This window comes from Argiope bruennichi, chromosome 5, assembly GCF_947563725.1.
Source record: "Argiope bruennichi chromosome 5, qqArgBrue1.1, whole genome shotgun sequence".
Classification (NCBI taxonomy): domain Eukaryota; kingdom Metazoa; phylum Arthropoda; class Arachnida; order Araneae; family Araneidae; genus Argiope; species Argiope bruennichi.
Window position 1 is genome coordinate 50060430 of NC_079155.1, and position 14426 is coordinate 50074855.

At 28.3% G+C, this 14426-nt stretch overlaps 1 protein-coding gene across 1 annotated transcript in view; it reads left to right on the forward strand.

Annotated features, from left to right (window-relative positions):
* Positions 1-11404: 11404 nt before the first annotated feature.
* LOC129968638 (conserved oligomeric Golgi complex subunit 1-like) overlaps positions 11405-14426 on the forward strand; it is a 29253-nt gene continuing 26231 nt past the window's right edge. The window contains exon 1 of the mRNA XM_056082734.1: positions 11405-11720. The gene's annotated coding sequence lies outside the window, so the exon portion shown is untranslated. The remainder of the gene's footprint in view (positions 11721-14426) is intronic.

The following is a 14426-nucleotide window of genomic DNA, read 5'->3' on the forward strand; positions in this document are numbered from 1 at the left end:
ACTACTAGTTTTGGAAAACTACTACTGTAAATTTTCTGTTAGTATGGCCTTGATTTTATAAGAAATGGTATTTAATTAGTTTACTGCAATTTAAGAAATATCACCGAAACCTCAATTTTACGAGATGTTACTTAAGTTTGACATTTTTCTTTAAATTGCATATTCCCCTAGCTCACTTCTTTGTAGATTTTGAAGAAATCAGATGATACAAGTGACCCTTTAGTTCTTATTATAATCTATTTCCATGGATGAAAATAAAGAAGAAATCTTTAAGAATCGGATTAAAAATAAAAATTACAATATTTACATTGTTTCATATTGAAACTACCACCAGGAACTTTTCCATAGATAGATGTCTCATCCGATTATTCAGAAATTTAAATAACTATTCTAAACTAAATGCATGTAATAGTAAGAAATTTACTGATCAATGTAACTGCATTGTTTAAACTTTAAAATAAATTTATGGAACATTAAAATCCTATTAGATTCCAATATCTACTAAAATGAAAACTATTTAAATGTAATTGAATAAATTTACACGATACATTTTCGAAATCAGGATTTTAAAGATTAAGCTAGCGCATATGCCTGGAATCATTTCACAAGTGAAAATGCATTTGAATCCAACAATTTATTCCTTTTGAATACAATTAACAATTCCCCATTCAATGAGTGTCCCTTGAACAATTTTTTTCCCCATTAAACAATATGATGAAGCTCTATAAATGAATTTCTTGTTTCCAATTTTAGACGAATGATTAAATATTAAATTCTTAATTCATATAAAACATTGTTATATAAAAAATGAATTTCAGTAAAAAATAACTTCCAAAATAACTAAAAAAATGACCATTTGTCAATTACACAAAATAGTACCTAGTCTTGAATTTAATTCCCTGCTTTAAATATAGAGATAAGGACTTCTAAAATTTTGAAAAGTAATATTACCTAGAAATTTGGTTTTAACTCTTAAAAATTGAAAAACTGCATTGATTTGTACTCGATATTAAATTTATCATTTGGCTAGCAAAACATTTCTAGTAACTTATTAAAATCTATTGTATTTTATCCATTTATTTGATTTTGAAAGCATCCAAAGGTATGAAAATGAAATATAAAGCTCCATTTTTCTTTAAAGTTTGCATGCGTTAAAGCTTTTCGAAACTAAAAATTTTGAATTTATGCGATTTTTTTTTATCAGATACATTTTAAAAAATCAATCTTTGATCTAGAGTAATCAACATTTATTCCCACATTTCAAAATTTTTCAAAAGTATGTAATGGAAATATCAGTTCAATTTTTTCGAAGAATTTCAACCTTATTACTTACTAGAAATTCGTCTCACGGTGGGAAAGAGGGAGGGGGGGGGTGTTCTTGTATGATTGACCTAAATGGCATTTCATACATAAATTGTTATTCATGTGTTAATGTTTTATATTCCTCTTGAGGTTTTTAGAAACTTCTGTTCATCCTGAATATAATCAAAGTTTTTAATTATTTAAACTAAGTCTTCAAATTATCATTTTCCCCTTCAATTTTCAATGGTTTCTGTTGAATAGGAAGACGATACACTAAGTAACTAATAAATTCGCTTCTAACTTTAAAGGTGAATGATCAACTGAGAAAACTCGCCAAATGTAACACTAAAATCAAACTGGTATTACAACCCTATGAGCACATACCACCATTATACATTGATACACTGAGCACATACATTAACGTTAAACTAATAAAATACTAATAAACATTTTGTTTGGCTGTTTTCGCCAATGAATCGCCAATCCTTCACCATTAATTAATAAGTACCCCCTTAACTGTTTTCAAATTTCAGCTCAAAGCATGGAATTTAGCAGAAAACGAAAAGTTTGTAGAAGTACTAAAGCCTTCCCACGGAAACATTAATGGACAGAAGGTACAGCTGATATGCATCAGATTTTATATTTTGCTGAAATTTTTCAATCTCATTTATTACTATAAATACTATGGATGGATTGGTAAATAAATGATTAAAATTCATTTTGCTTAATTTAAAAATTACATTCAATATCTGAATGATATTCCGAAGTTTTAAGCGGTAAAATTCATCGATTCTACACAAAATTAACAATATATAAATTATAATCTGAACATTTCAACTACATATTTTTCGAAGTTCTTACTTGGTTCCAGATTTCGAAAAACACGTTTAACAGACTTAATAAAAACAATATCGAATATATAAGATAGCTTTTCTTTAATCTATTAGAAAGTAAGGTTTTTCGACTTTATCATTTTAAAGTTTTCGTTTCACTTTATTCGAAGTTTGCGATTTGATTGTAGCATTTGCTCTTGAAGCATTTTAGAATACCTTCCGATGATTTCAAAATTCAATCACTAATTTCTAACAGATCTTAGTTTCAAATCAAGATTACAAAAAAGTTTTACCACTGCTTTTAAATGTAAATTTTTTGAATTGAGGATTTTAGTTGAATATTTGTATGCTAACTAAAGTTAAATCTAATATCAAAGAGATCGTTTAAAAAGCGAAATCACCTGGTGTTACTAATAAATCAGAATACTGTCGAAAAGGAATGAACATTCTTCATTAATGGCATTTTCTACGCATGACTGTAAATGTCTTCTCCCTCATTTCGTACCACAAAGATTCATTTGGGATAGATATTTTGGATGCGATTACTTTCCGGATTACGCCAAGTGCTGATGGTTCAAAAAAGGCGATGCTGCTGAATCATAATTCATGCCACTTCTTATAAAACCATTTGATGAATTTATTAAGGATTCCATAGTGATAAGCAATTTATTTAATTTAAGATGGTCCTTAGCAAGTTAAAGTTAAGCGTTAATAAGAAATCTTAGAATCGATTATGCATTTAAGTTCCAAAATTATTTTTTCGTTGTCTAGGTTGAGGAAGGAATCCGTTTTTGCTCGCTGAAACCTTTTGATGATCCAAAGATTCCATAACTTGTGCCTCTTGGTAAATGATACTGTCAAATAAAAAGATCTTTAAGTTTACCATTGACGATAAATAAATAGGGCACATATCTAGGACAACTTGGGCTGCTTTTTGACGAAATATTCATTAAAATTCTGAATTTTAAGCCAAATGCTTGATCGAGGTTAGCAGACAATCTTCTCTGACTTGAATATGGAGAGATGTTAATGCCAACAGCTACTTCTTCATACAAAAGCTTTTTCCATGAGACTATGAAGCTGGAAAAAAAAAAAAGGAAAAAGTTTATAGATTTGAAGGTGGAAAAAATCGAAACATGATGCATATATTCTATCTAATTTGAAAGAAATAATTTAAAAAATTATAAACTAGAAAAAAATATCTATAGAAACCAATGTTAAATGAAGTAGCGTAAGTTTTTTTCATCTTTTGGATGAAATCCTTTACAATTGCTAATATATGCTTAGTTTCGGCAATAGATCAAAATGACTTGCAACGAAAGTTTAAGAAATAAATCAGCGATTTTTATTGAAATTGTGAAACTCATTAAACCCAAAGATTCTTCTTCGCTTTTACAAGAAAGCAGCATTCGCTCACTCAAGAAAAATGGTGAAATGTTTCATATTCGTTTATAGTAGAAATTACTATAGATTCAATTACACTATACTAAGAAAGTAATTTATAGTTATGGAAAAATAGAATTTGATAGATAAATCTTATGTTTCATTAAAGAATGTTCATATTGAATGGTTTACTATAAAGTGATAGACATGTTTCAATTTTTTTTTTCTTTATCATTTTACTTAAAGGAAATTAATGGTTATTATACAAAGTTTTAGCAGAGATGCATGGTCCTAAAGTCCTATGAAATGGTCTCAAAAGTTAATAATTGAAGGCTTAAATTCATGCTTTGAATGCAACGATTATTTTTACTTTCAAAGAAACAATAAATCAAAGGTTATCCATATGAATTCAGAGCTCCAATACCATAAAACAGAGGAAAGAAAAAAGGAAATCGTGTCTATAATAATGTTGTATCAAAATCTGCTTCAAAAAGTATGAAAGTTATGCAGTTACTCAACACGATACTTTCCCATACTATGAATTCTTGTGAATGAAATCTGTTTGTTTTGTGTTCTCCAGATGAGAAATAGTTTCATGTTTTCCATATCGTATTATAAGTGATAAGTTTACAAACTAAATCTGCACTTTTCCCTATGTATACGACTTCATTATTTTCACTCCTCGGATGAACTGTTCGTTGTTCGGCATAGACCTCCACATCCGAGTCTCATGTAAATATTTTGTTTCGAAACTCACATGGCAGCTTCTCGGCTGTCAGCTTTAAATCTATTTCTCTAGAAAATATCTTAAATCGAATTGTGATCAACAAACATCGATTTTCTAAATTAATTGTTATTCTTAGTGTACCCCATACTGGTTTTCGTAAATTTGACAACATTGTCAAACAATAGGGATCCGAAACCGAGATGCGCAAAATGAGAGGAGCATTTCCGAGGAATCACCTACATTGACATTCCAATAACTTCTTTTCGCAAGCAATTCTAATAGACATCACTTTAAACTATTAAGCGACGAACTGAGTTACAAAATTTTATGCTTCAATAATTATAAACAATCTCCTGAACATATTATAACTCAGTTATGCATTGTGCCTTGTACATGATAGCATAAACTGAAATGTTTAGATGTTCTACTTTCGCCACAAGTTTTCCCACAAGCGATTTCAAACAAATTTATCGCTTTTAAATTTACAGTTCACTAATTATTCCTAATTATTCACTAATTATTGAAGAAAAATATAACAGAAAAGTAGAAACTGCATATGAGCTTATAAACCTGTTTTACAAAAACCAATTTAGGATGAATTATTGCTACTTTTTTTTTAAATTTAAGATGCAATAACATAGGGTATTCTCCCATTTTTTTTAATAGAATAACTTCTGTTGAAGATTTTTGATCTGTAACCGAAATTGCTAGCTATTGCACTGTATAGGAATGAAACTAGTTTGGTTTACTTATTATAACATTCCCTTTTCAAACAGGAAAGCTATTTTTAGACGAGCATCATTATTTTGAATTGTGTTCAAATGAGAATAAATCAGCCAGCATCACAATTATCAGAAGACATTGTGAGATTATTCCACGATTGTGTCCGATATTCTAATTCCGAAAAATATCTGAAGATAATGTAAAAATGCAGGAAAGCAATTTCTGAGAACAGGCTTTCCTTCCTCATTCATTCAAGCTCTACACTATATCAGTGGAAGAGCAGTTTATCCTTTGTATGTTAGATTTAATCCTTTGCACTTCCGATGGTGAGTCTTCTATTGCGAGTCTCGATGATGACTCGCCATAGAAGACAGTACGTCATTTTGATTGCTAAAATTATCTGCAGAGTAGTAAGAAGATGCAAATTAATTAAACGGGAGAATTCAAAACTTTAATCATAAATATTTATTTTTTGATGCAATAAACAAGTCTATATTAGGTGAATTATGCATCGAATTACTTTTCCGAGTGCAAAGAACTAAAAAATTCACTCGACCCAAATACAAGCAGGAGCAATCAGAATCCTATTTTGAACCTGGAACCTTAGATCCCATCATATGAAAAAAGCAGAAAAAAAAAAGGACTCCAGCTGGTGTTAAAAATAAGAATTTGACAGAAGTGACCAAAACTTTATTTCACTTACAACGATAACCGACACTACTAAATGGAATGCAATATCTTAGGGTTCACATATTTTATAACAGGTAATCCTGAAAACAGTTGCGATTTCACATTATGACACCTCTATTAACATAAGATTTACGATATTCCTATAATGCTGTATGGTGTTCTGAATGCCGGCGAATGTCGAAAATATACCGTAACAATGCTGCTCGGTATTTTTGTGATGGACTTTGGGTTGTGAAGTGTCTAATAGCAAGTAGTACTATTTTTAATGAGAAATATTAAGATTTTTAAATATTTCAACTGAATTTAAGATAAAACTTTTTTTAGTGTTATATTGTGTTTTCATACGTTTTATTTTTCTGCAATTGCTGTCAAGAAAAAGCATTCAGTATAAATTTTAAGTAGCATTTAGCTGCATTAAGTTTAATGATAATTTGCAACTGTTGGCTATTATTGGAAAAACATTGCGAGTCCAATTCATAAGAAAAATGCAGGTAAGTTTAAGTCCGTTTTATTACTAGACACTGACAGTGAAAACGTAATTATAAGTACATATAAGTATATTCCTTGATCGGATACATTCACAAAGCGTTTGCAGCCCGAGATAAGTACTGCCATGCAATGTGAAAGAACTTGCTCTTTCTCCTAAGAACAACCCACAGCATAAGTGAAAGGTAAATGGAATGATAGTGAAATTATCCTAACACAAAGCCACATACTATCCTTTTCTTCTGTCAGATTTCATTGTTTATGAATGAAATAAAAGGTATGTCCCAGAGAATCTTCAAAACTTTGTGGCTTAACTCAATAAGGCTTAACATTATACAAGTGTCAAAACTTTTTAGAAAAAAATGCCATATCAGGCCTGAATTATTAGTTTCTTACGTGGCAGTATTTCTTTTAAGATGTGTGTTTTTGGAAAACTTATTTTTAATGCAAAAATAACGCTAATGAACGTTTATGATATGAATAGGTTCGAGAATGAATGTAGACTTCAAAATGTTAAGGAGTTTTCTAAAATTAAATATTTTAAATCATTGCAATAACGATCAATGCTATATCCCATGTTTTGTATATTCAAGCTTATTTTTCAATTAAAAATAATAATCGCTATATCAACCTCTTCAGCAAAATTCGGATATCTTTCCTGCTGGTTGGAAATATTTTATACTTATATTAAATTAGAATAACTATAATAAAATTTAAACTACTTAACAATTTTTAAGTTGAATGTTGCAAGCCAATCTGAATCCAAGCGATTTCACAGGAATCCATTTTTTTTCCCATGATCCACAATCCCTTTCAGTTTCAACTCGGATTTATACAAGATTTTTTAATATGTTGACTATTTCCATAAGAAAAAATTATAGTGAATCTAACATCAATATAATCTACAAAATCATGGCTATTAAATATAGTCCACAAAAATTTATTAAATGTAATATTTTTCAGAAGGAAGTTTTTAAAAATTATACTCATACAAATTTTCAATTAAAAACGGGTCTTTTTTTAAGGCCCGATTGAAAATTTTCGAAAACGTCTGGTTCCTAACCAACTTTCAACCAGAATATTTTTTTAAACTTAAATAACGCTTATTAATGGGCAAAGAAATAGATTCTCATTTAATTTTTTTTTTAACTTTAGTCATTAATTATATTCCTCGATTCTTAATTTAAGAAAAATCATTTTATTAATTAGTGCCACTAACATAGAATAAAAACTTAACTAAATTGATACATAAAATTTATAAGTAAACTAAAATCCTATATAGTCAGAGATAAAATATACATAATTTTAAACCATCACATCAAAAAGTAAAAATTCCATTTATAAAGAAAGACATTCCTTTTATTACACCCATTGAAAATTCTATTGCAAAGTACATAAGATAAATAAGTAATGAATATCAAATGGTTTTTTAAAAAATATTTTCCAGATTTAAATCAAAATGATTGTTTAAATGACTGTCGAAAAGGATTAAATCGTAATATTTCAGACAGCCAAAATTGAATTAAAGGGTCAAAAATATTTAATGTTAAGAAATATCGCTTCGAAATTCAACTCAAGAATTTTCATTCATCCTTATTTTGTCTATGGCATTCGGAAAAACCACTTATTTCTCATCAATAATTGAAAAATATTTCCTTCTATCTTGATTTATTTACTTAATTTTTGAAACAGACTAACATATCCGCGTACATGTTACAGATCTATTGCAACAATCATTTTTGTTGCAAATAATGCAAATTAATGAAAAGAATTAAATTTAACTAATTCGAAGTATCCACAAAAACTCATTAATTCAAAAATTTTGGATCAAGGAAAAGTTCTACCTTCTAAAAATGCAACAAGGGAAGACTATGAATTTTCACCTTCAATAGACAAAATGTTTTTCATTCATTTTTGACAGTTTTAATAAGTATTGCTTAACAAATAAATCACGAAAATTTAAGAAAGTAATGAAATATTCCTTGATAAATAATTTTAAAAGTTGATAAGTTTTCTTAACCTCTTATCTTTTATGGATGTATTGAATAGCAGTCAAATGCGAGAAAGAATTAAAAAGCAATTCCTGATCAATATGGATATAAAACAGCTGTATTTAATGAAAATAATTGAGAATTTAAAAGTAAAATTATGATTTCTGTGCTAGTCTTTAAAGAAATAAAATTCGTGCTGCGAACAATATTTTAATATATAAGAAATTCAAGGGCTGTGGGAAAAAATTCGAAGAGCCGATTATTTAAAAACTTTAAAATGCCAGATTATTCTGTTTGACCATAAGTCTATTAGGGCTCGTCTACTTCGAACCCTTTTATCATAAATGTCGCAATTCGAAGGACCGTAGAATTACACCAATTGCCCACTAACCATATGGTCCACATATAATAGTACGCCACCCACCCCAGGATGCGTGTGTGAGCGAGAAGAATTTTTTGCACAATATTGTTAGAAATCTGCAACCTTTTCTCGAACTAATAAACAAATAAATATGAATTTTATGTTACAGATAACTAGACCTGCCCGAAAGGATAATTCAGGTTTTTTTAGTGTCTGCTGGGGCTCATGGTATTGTGGAAGAGAAACTATCCCTCTATGCAAGAAACAGCGATACTCAAGATAAAACAAATGTTTCGTTTTCACTCCAGTAAAATTTTTATATAGGGCTTAAAATTTTTATGATAGGTACAGAAAAGGTATAAACAGATAAGTCAGTGAGCGAATTTAAAAAGATGATCTTAAATTTAACAATCTACAAATATATCGATACTTGATTGTGTTTTGAATAAGCTCATTTTTGTGAGTAACAGACATTATTGAACTTATTCAGTTGGAATGGAGGCCAATTGGAAACAATCGATCCAATTAGGTAAAGTCCAGCACTGGTTACAAAGCAAGATTCCAAACGAATAGGTTCAATAATGTCTGTTACTCACAAATTCCGCAGCCAGCTAAACTTAAATATAATCACCCCTATTAGCAAAAAAATGCCTAACAACATTTTTACAGTATCTTCAAGACGTTGGCCGGCATTCAGAATGTCGATTAACAGTGTGCAAATATCATGCAATATATTGTGCTATTAGGATATACTCGCCATTAAATAGGAACTCGTTGAAAGCAGGAAATCTTTTGCGATAATCTATATAACTTTTGATACAATAAAAATTTCATACAGAAAAAAGAAAACTAAACTTTCAAAATTTCCTTTAAAATCCTGTAAAGGAATTAATAATCCTTCTGATAATCCTTTTAAGGAAAGAATTCTTAATGGAAATGCACCACGATATTGATACACCATTTTCAAAATACTAAAAACCATCGTAAACATATAACAATATTTTGTGTAACATTTCTAATCATAAAGAAGAGTGTTATTTAACTGTAATCTCCATTAAAATTAAGTCTCCAAATTAAAATTAAAATAATACATTCCAAGACACGTAAAAAAATTCTAATTCTTCTAGTTAATGAGAACAATTCTGAAAAAAGATGGAATGGAACTTTTTAAAAAGATATTATAACAGATCACTAACTCACATTTATGTTAAAAATTACATAAGTATTAATAAGCAAAATAACTTACCTATATTTATTCAAAATATATCGAAAGGTTCAGCAAAAAGAAATTTATTTCTCGAACCTCATAGTTCTTTTGCCGTTATAGGCTAGAATGTCAAAAGTGTCACTGAAATATCTCTTGAAACTTTATGTCCTGAACTCGTAATTGAATGTAAAGGTAGGCGTAACTACTGCATTGTGTATCTTCTTCTAAACATCTCCGCAAAATTTTACACATAGTCACTCCGTGGGCATGAGAATTGAAGAAAATTGTAAATATACGGAAATCCAAAAGAACATGGGCATTTTTTTCCCCTAATCGGTAAAGAAAATCATGATAGAAAATATTTAGAAAAAGAGGATGGTAAATTTAAAATTAATAAGTGCACTCGGAATTTTGGACAACAATATTTCAAAAATAAAACCAAAGATATAGATACAACAACAAAGAATTGAGCAATTAAATACGGATCAAAAGTTTGATCCGAACCCTTAGATATGTGATGAAAAACGTTAAAATTTGAAGTCAACTATCGGAAATATTCTCCAAATGTGAATATAATTGTTTATTTAATATTTTGTTTATGTATAATTTTATATGTAATTCTTATAACCGAAAGCACTAACGCAAAAATATGGGTGATGAGTTAGCACATGTTAATTGTTAATAGATATATGGAATGATTGATCATAATACCACTCTATAGCAAATGCTCAAGATTATTGCAACAATATCTTCATGATTTATAACATTTAGAATATAAGATAATATCTAACAATTTAGCACGTAAAACAAAATAATGAAATGTCTTATATAAATAGAGCAAGTTACGGATTGGTTCTCTAAATGTAGTTCGCAAAAATTAAATACCGTAATATAAGGTTCTGTGATTTTATAAATCCCGAGCTTACAAAGATTTCAATGGGCTATAGTTATCCATATCCATGAGCTCGGAAACGATCTTTCGCTTGGAATAAATGAAATTACACAAAGTTGCTATCTTTTGTCAAGGATTGTTAATGGGTTGCTTCGTGAATGAGGGTTTTTATTGTGGAGTTTTTAAGATAAAGTGTTAACTTTCAAAATACACAAGTAAATCAAAAATTTACTTGTGTATAAGTAAATCCAGAAGCCGACAATAGTTTGATTTCACAGAATTTGGTTCCAGTGGCTTGGTAGTTGAACCACTCATTTGAAATTGGAAGAAATGGCTTTCGAATTTCTATTTTATGAACGGAATCGTGCTTATATTGCATGTTGATTAAATTAATCGAAACTTGGAATTTATGTAATTTAAGAATAAGGGTCTATCTTCAATATCCCTACATAAATTATGTCTCAAATTAAACCCCTTATTTTCAAATTATGAAGCCAATATTAGACACTTTTCGACTAGAGAATCTTTAGAAAATGTTAAGAAATTGTAAAATATTGTGCTTCGTCAGCTACTAAATACCATATATAATATTCTATGGGAATTTTCCAGGTGCTGCACTTAATAATAAATTTAATTGGTAAAATTATGTGTAGTTCTTTCACGCTTGTTATTCTGCCACTTTCGGTCTAATTGAAACTTAATTACTGTAACCTTAGCTATTTTATCTGGTGATGTTTCAAAACAAACAGAGAGAACGTTATTAAAAGATATTATATATGCTCCGCAGCACTTGATTGAGAAAGCAAATTATATCAGGTGGAATAGGGTATACGGAATATTTGCCGTTCATTGGCAGAGAAAAGTGAATCTATATTTCTCCCAAATTTTTCAGAGAATCTGTTCAATTTCTCTCGATAACATCTTCCCATATACACATCGGTTTTGTTTTGTCAATATTTATGAAATTCATTTTTTAACAGAGAAGATTTTTTTTTGTCTTAAATTTCTATTAAATTTAGAAAATTTCTTATTTAAATGTATCTCTAGAAATTATGTATTGTTGAATTTTCATTAATATTTAATTATTAGTTACATATCTGGATTTTCGTTAATTTTCATCGTACGGTAAGAACATTTTTATTAGAAATATACCAGCTTCTTCCTAAATGTCTTAAATATTCTGAACGTTTAAACATTTTTAAAAATAATGAGGAAAAAAAAAAGGATCAGAATTGAACATACCGGTTCTGAAGGTATAGCTCAAAAACATTATGTTCGAATGAAGTTTATTTATTTATTTATAAAAAGTTAATATGGTGATTGTGAGTTTCGTGACTTTTTTAAAACGATGTAGTTAATTTTCAGAATTATTGAACCATTAATAAAATTAAAGTAAATGACACAAAAGAAATTTAAAAGCTGCGTCCAATTTTGTAATATGTATATTTATTCTATCTTGATTTTCCTGCTAATATTTTCATACAATTAAGTGTTTTGACTAAATTGTAAGCATATTTGCTAATGTAATCTATGGTATCTGACGTTAAAATTATATTAAAAATCGTCATATTAAACATAAATATAGACCATTGCAAAAATCACATTTCTTGTTATTTTTTTTGTTAATTAAAAAAAGAAAATCAAAAATTAAGAATATCATTAAAAGAAGTTAGTATGAGAAAATATAAAAATTTATTTCATTTTCATTAAATATTAAGTAATTTATAAAAAAATAATTTTTCTATTCTTTATGTCAAGAAATTGTATGTGGATAGAATACTAATTCTTGTTATAAATAATTCTTATATTCTGAATTATTAACTAGTGATTTCATTTTTGTTAAGTATTGTTATTGATCCAATTTTAAGTCTAATTCCTCCTGCTTATATCTGAACATAGCATTTTTATTAAAATAAGTTTTATTTTAATGAATATATCTATATTATATTATTATGCTACATTTATACTGCATATAATTTTTTATTTGTTATTTGCTAAATATTTGATCTATTCAATTTAGATGTTTACCATATTGTAATACTGTACAAGTGACTTATATTATAAGACAAGTATGTTCCGTGAAGTTATTATTTTTCAATTTTTAAAGCAATAACCAGTCAAGTTGGCAGTACTGACTCAGCTGCATCATAAGTGTCTGATGCTGTAGATGTTTATGTACATATAAGAAAACTATATTTCTTGTTTCATTTAAAATATAGAAATTTAATACACAAAATATCGAATACAGGTGTTCAAAATTAGAATTTTTCAAACTCATATTTATTTTTAAATGCACTAAGCTTGTATACATAATTATTTAGTTATATGTATTGGCACGTTGCATATTTTTTTGTGTACACTCAATTTATACTATTACTCTGCAATTGGATTACTAACATACAATTTGCAATTATACAGTATTCTCGATTTTATAAAATTTTAATATGCTATTATATATAAATAATCTAAAACTTTGTATCTTTATATTTTGTTTTTGTATTTTTATATATTGTTCTTTTTATAAATTTCTTAAGTTCTATATCAAACATACTAGTTATAATATCCTGAATGTTAAAAATTTTTATTTAAAATCTCAAAATTTATTCAGGATAGAAAATTTAAAAAAATATATGAGAGTGAGAGAAAGTATTTGAAGTGTTAAAAATATTTAGTTTTCAGAATTACATCATTGTTAATTGGATGTTAAAGCAAATAAGTAGAATTATTTTCTTTGCAAAATTCAACTTATACTGAAAAAGAGAAAAGCTAATTGTTTAACCCCTTCATGACCAGCGTGTGAAGAACCTGTCACGAGGGGAGTGCTTGAAAATGAAATATTGCCATGCTCCCATGAATTTTCATAGTTAAGCATAATTTTACTAAAAAAGTTCAATACTTTGGGATTATCCTCTAGACCATTTTCACCAAAAGATAGCAAAAGAATTGGCACATTTTCGCGAGCATTGACAGGTGACAAGATAATCCCCAAGTACCAAAAGTTCATATAAAATCAACATTTTAATGTAACTACTCCAATTTATAAGCAATATGTATAATATATCACTACTTAATATGTATTAATATAAAGAATATACCATTAACAGAAATGAATTGAACAATAAAAATACTCAAATTTTAATTATGCTCAAGAAGATAAAATTACAAATATTATCCATATGAAAGTTTTAAAATTGAAATCAAGCAATAATAATCTGTACATAACGAAACTGTAATTTAAAAAAAAAAATCCTAATCTCAACAGTTCTCACTGAAAAGCTAATCTTAGGTTATGTTTTATTTCAGTAGACTAACTAGGAGCTTTTTATTTCTTGCTACCTAGTAGCATTAAAAAATTCAAATTGATCATTCTGCTTTGAGGTTGCATGTATGAGACGATGATTCTATACAGTTAACCTGAGTGCTTAGCTTAGATGTGATGTTGGACCAATAAGAGTGGAAAGAGCTCATCACCTATATGAGACCTTGGTCCTGAAGGGGCAAATTGATTTATAAAGCATGCGACTGCATCTTTGCTCTTCTTATGTATGTTATTTTCTTTTCTTGATAGAGCAGAAAACATTTAACACTTTCAAAATAATAATAAGGAAAATTGAATACCAAATTGTGTTGGTACTGATCTAATAACATAATCTCGACATTAAGATTGAAGGGTTTCAGATTTGATATCCAATTCTACTGATGATTTATTATGTACCATAAGTCATTAGTGGTGTTGGGTATCAATCATACTTATTGAATCTTCTGTGATGTTCTCTACATTGATGTACTTATTAAATCTGACTGGGTAAAATCTTTCTATCGGTTTGGTAT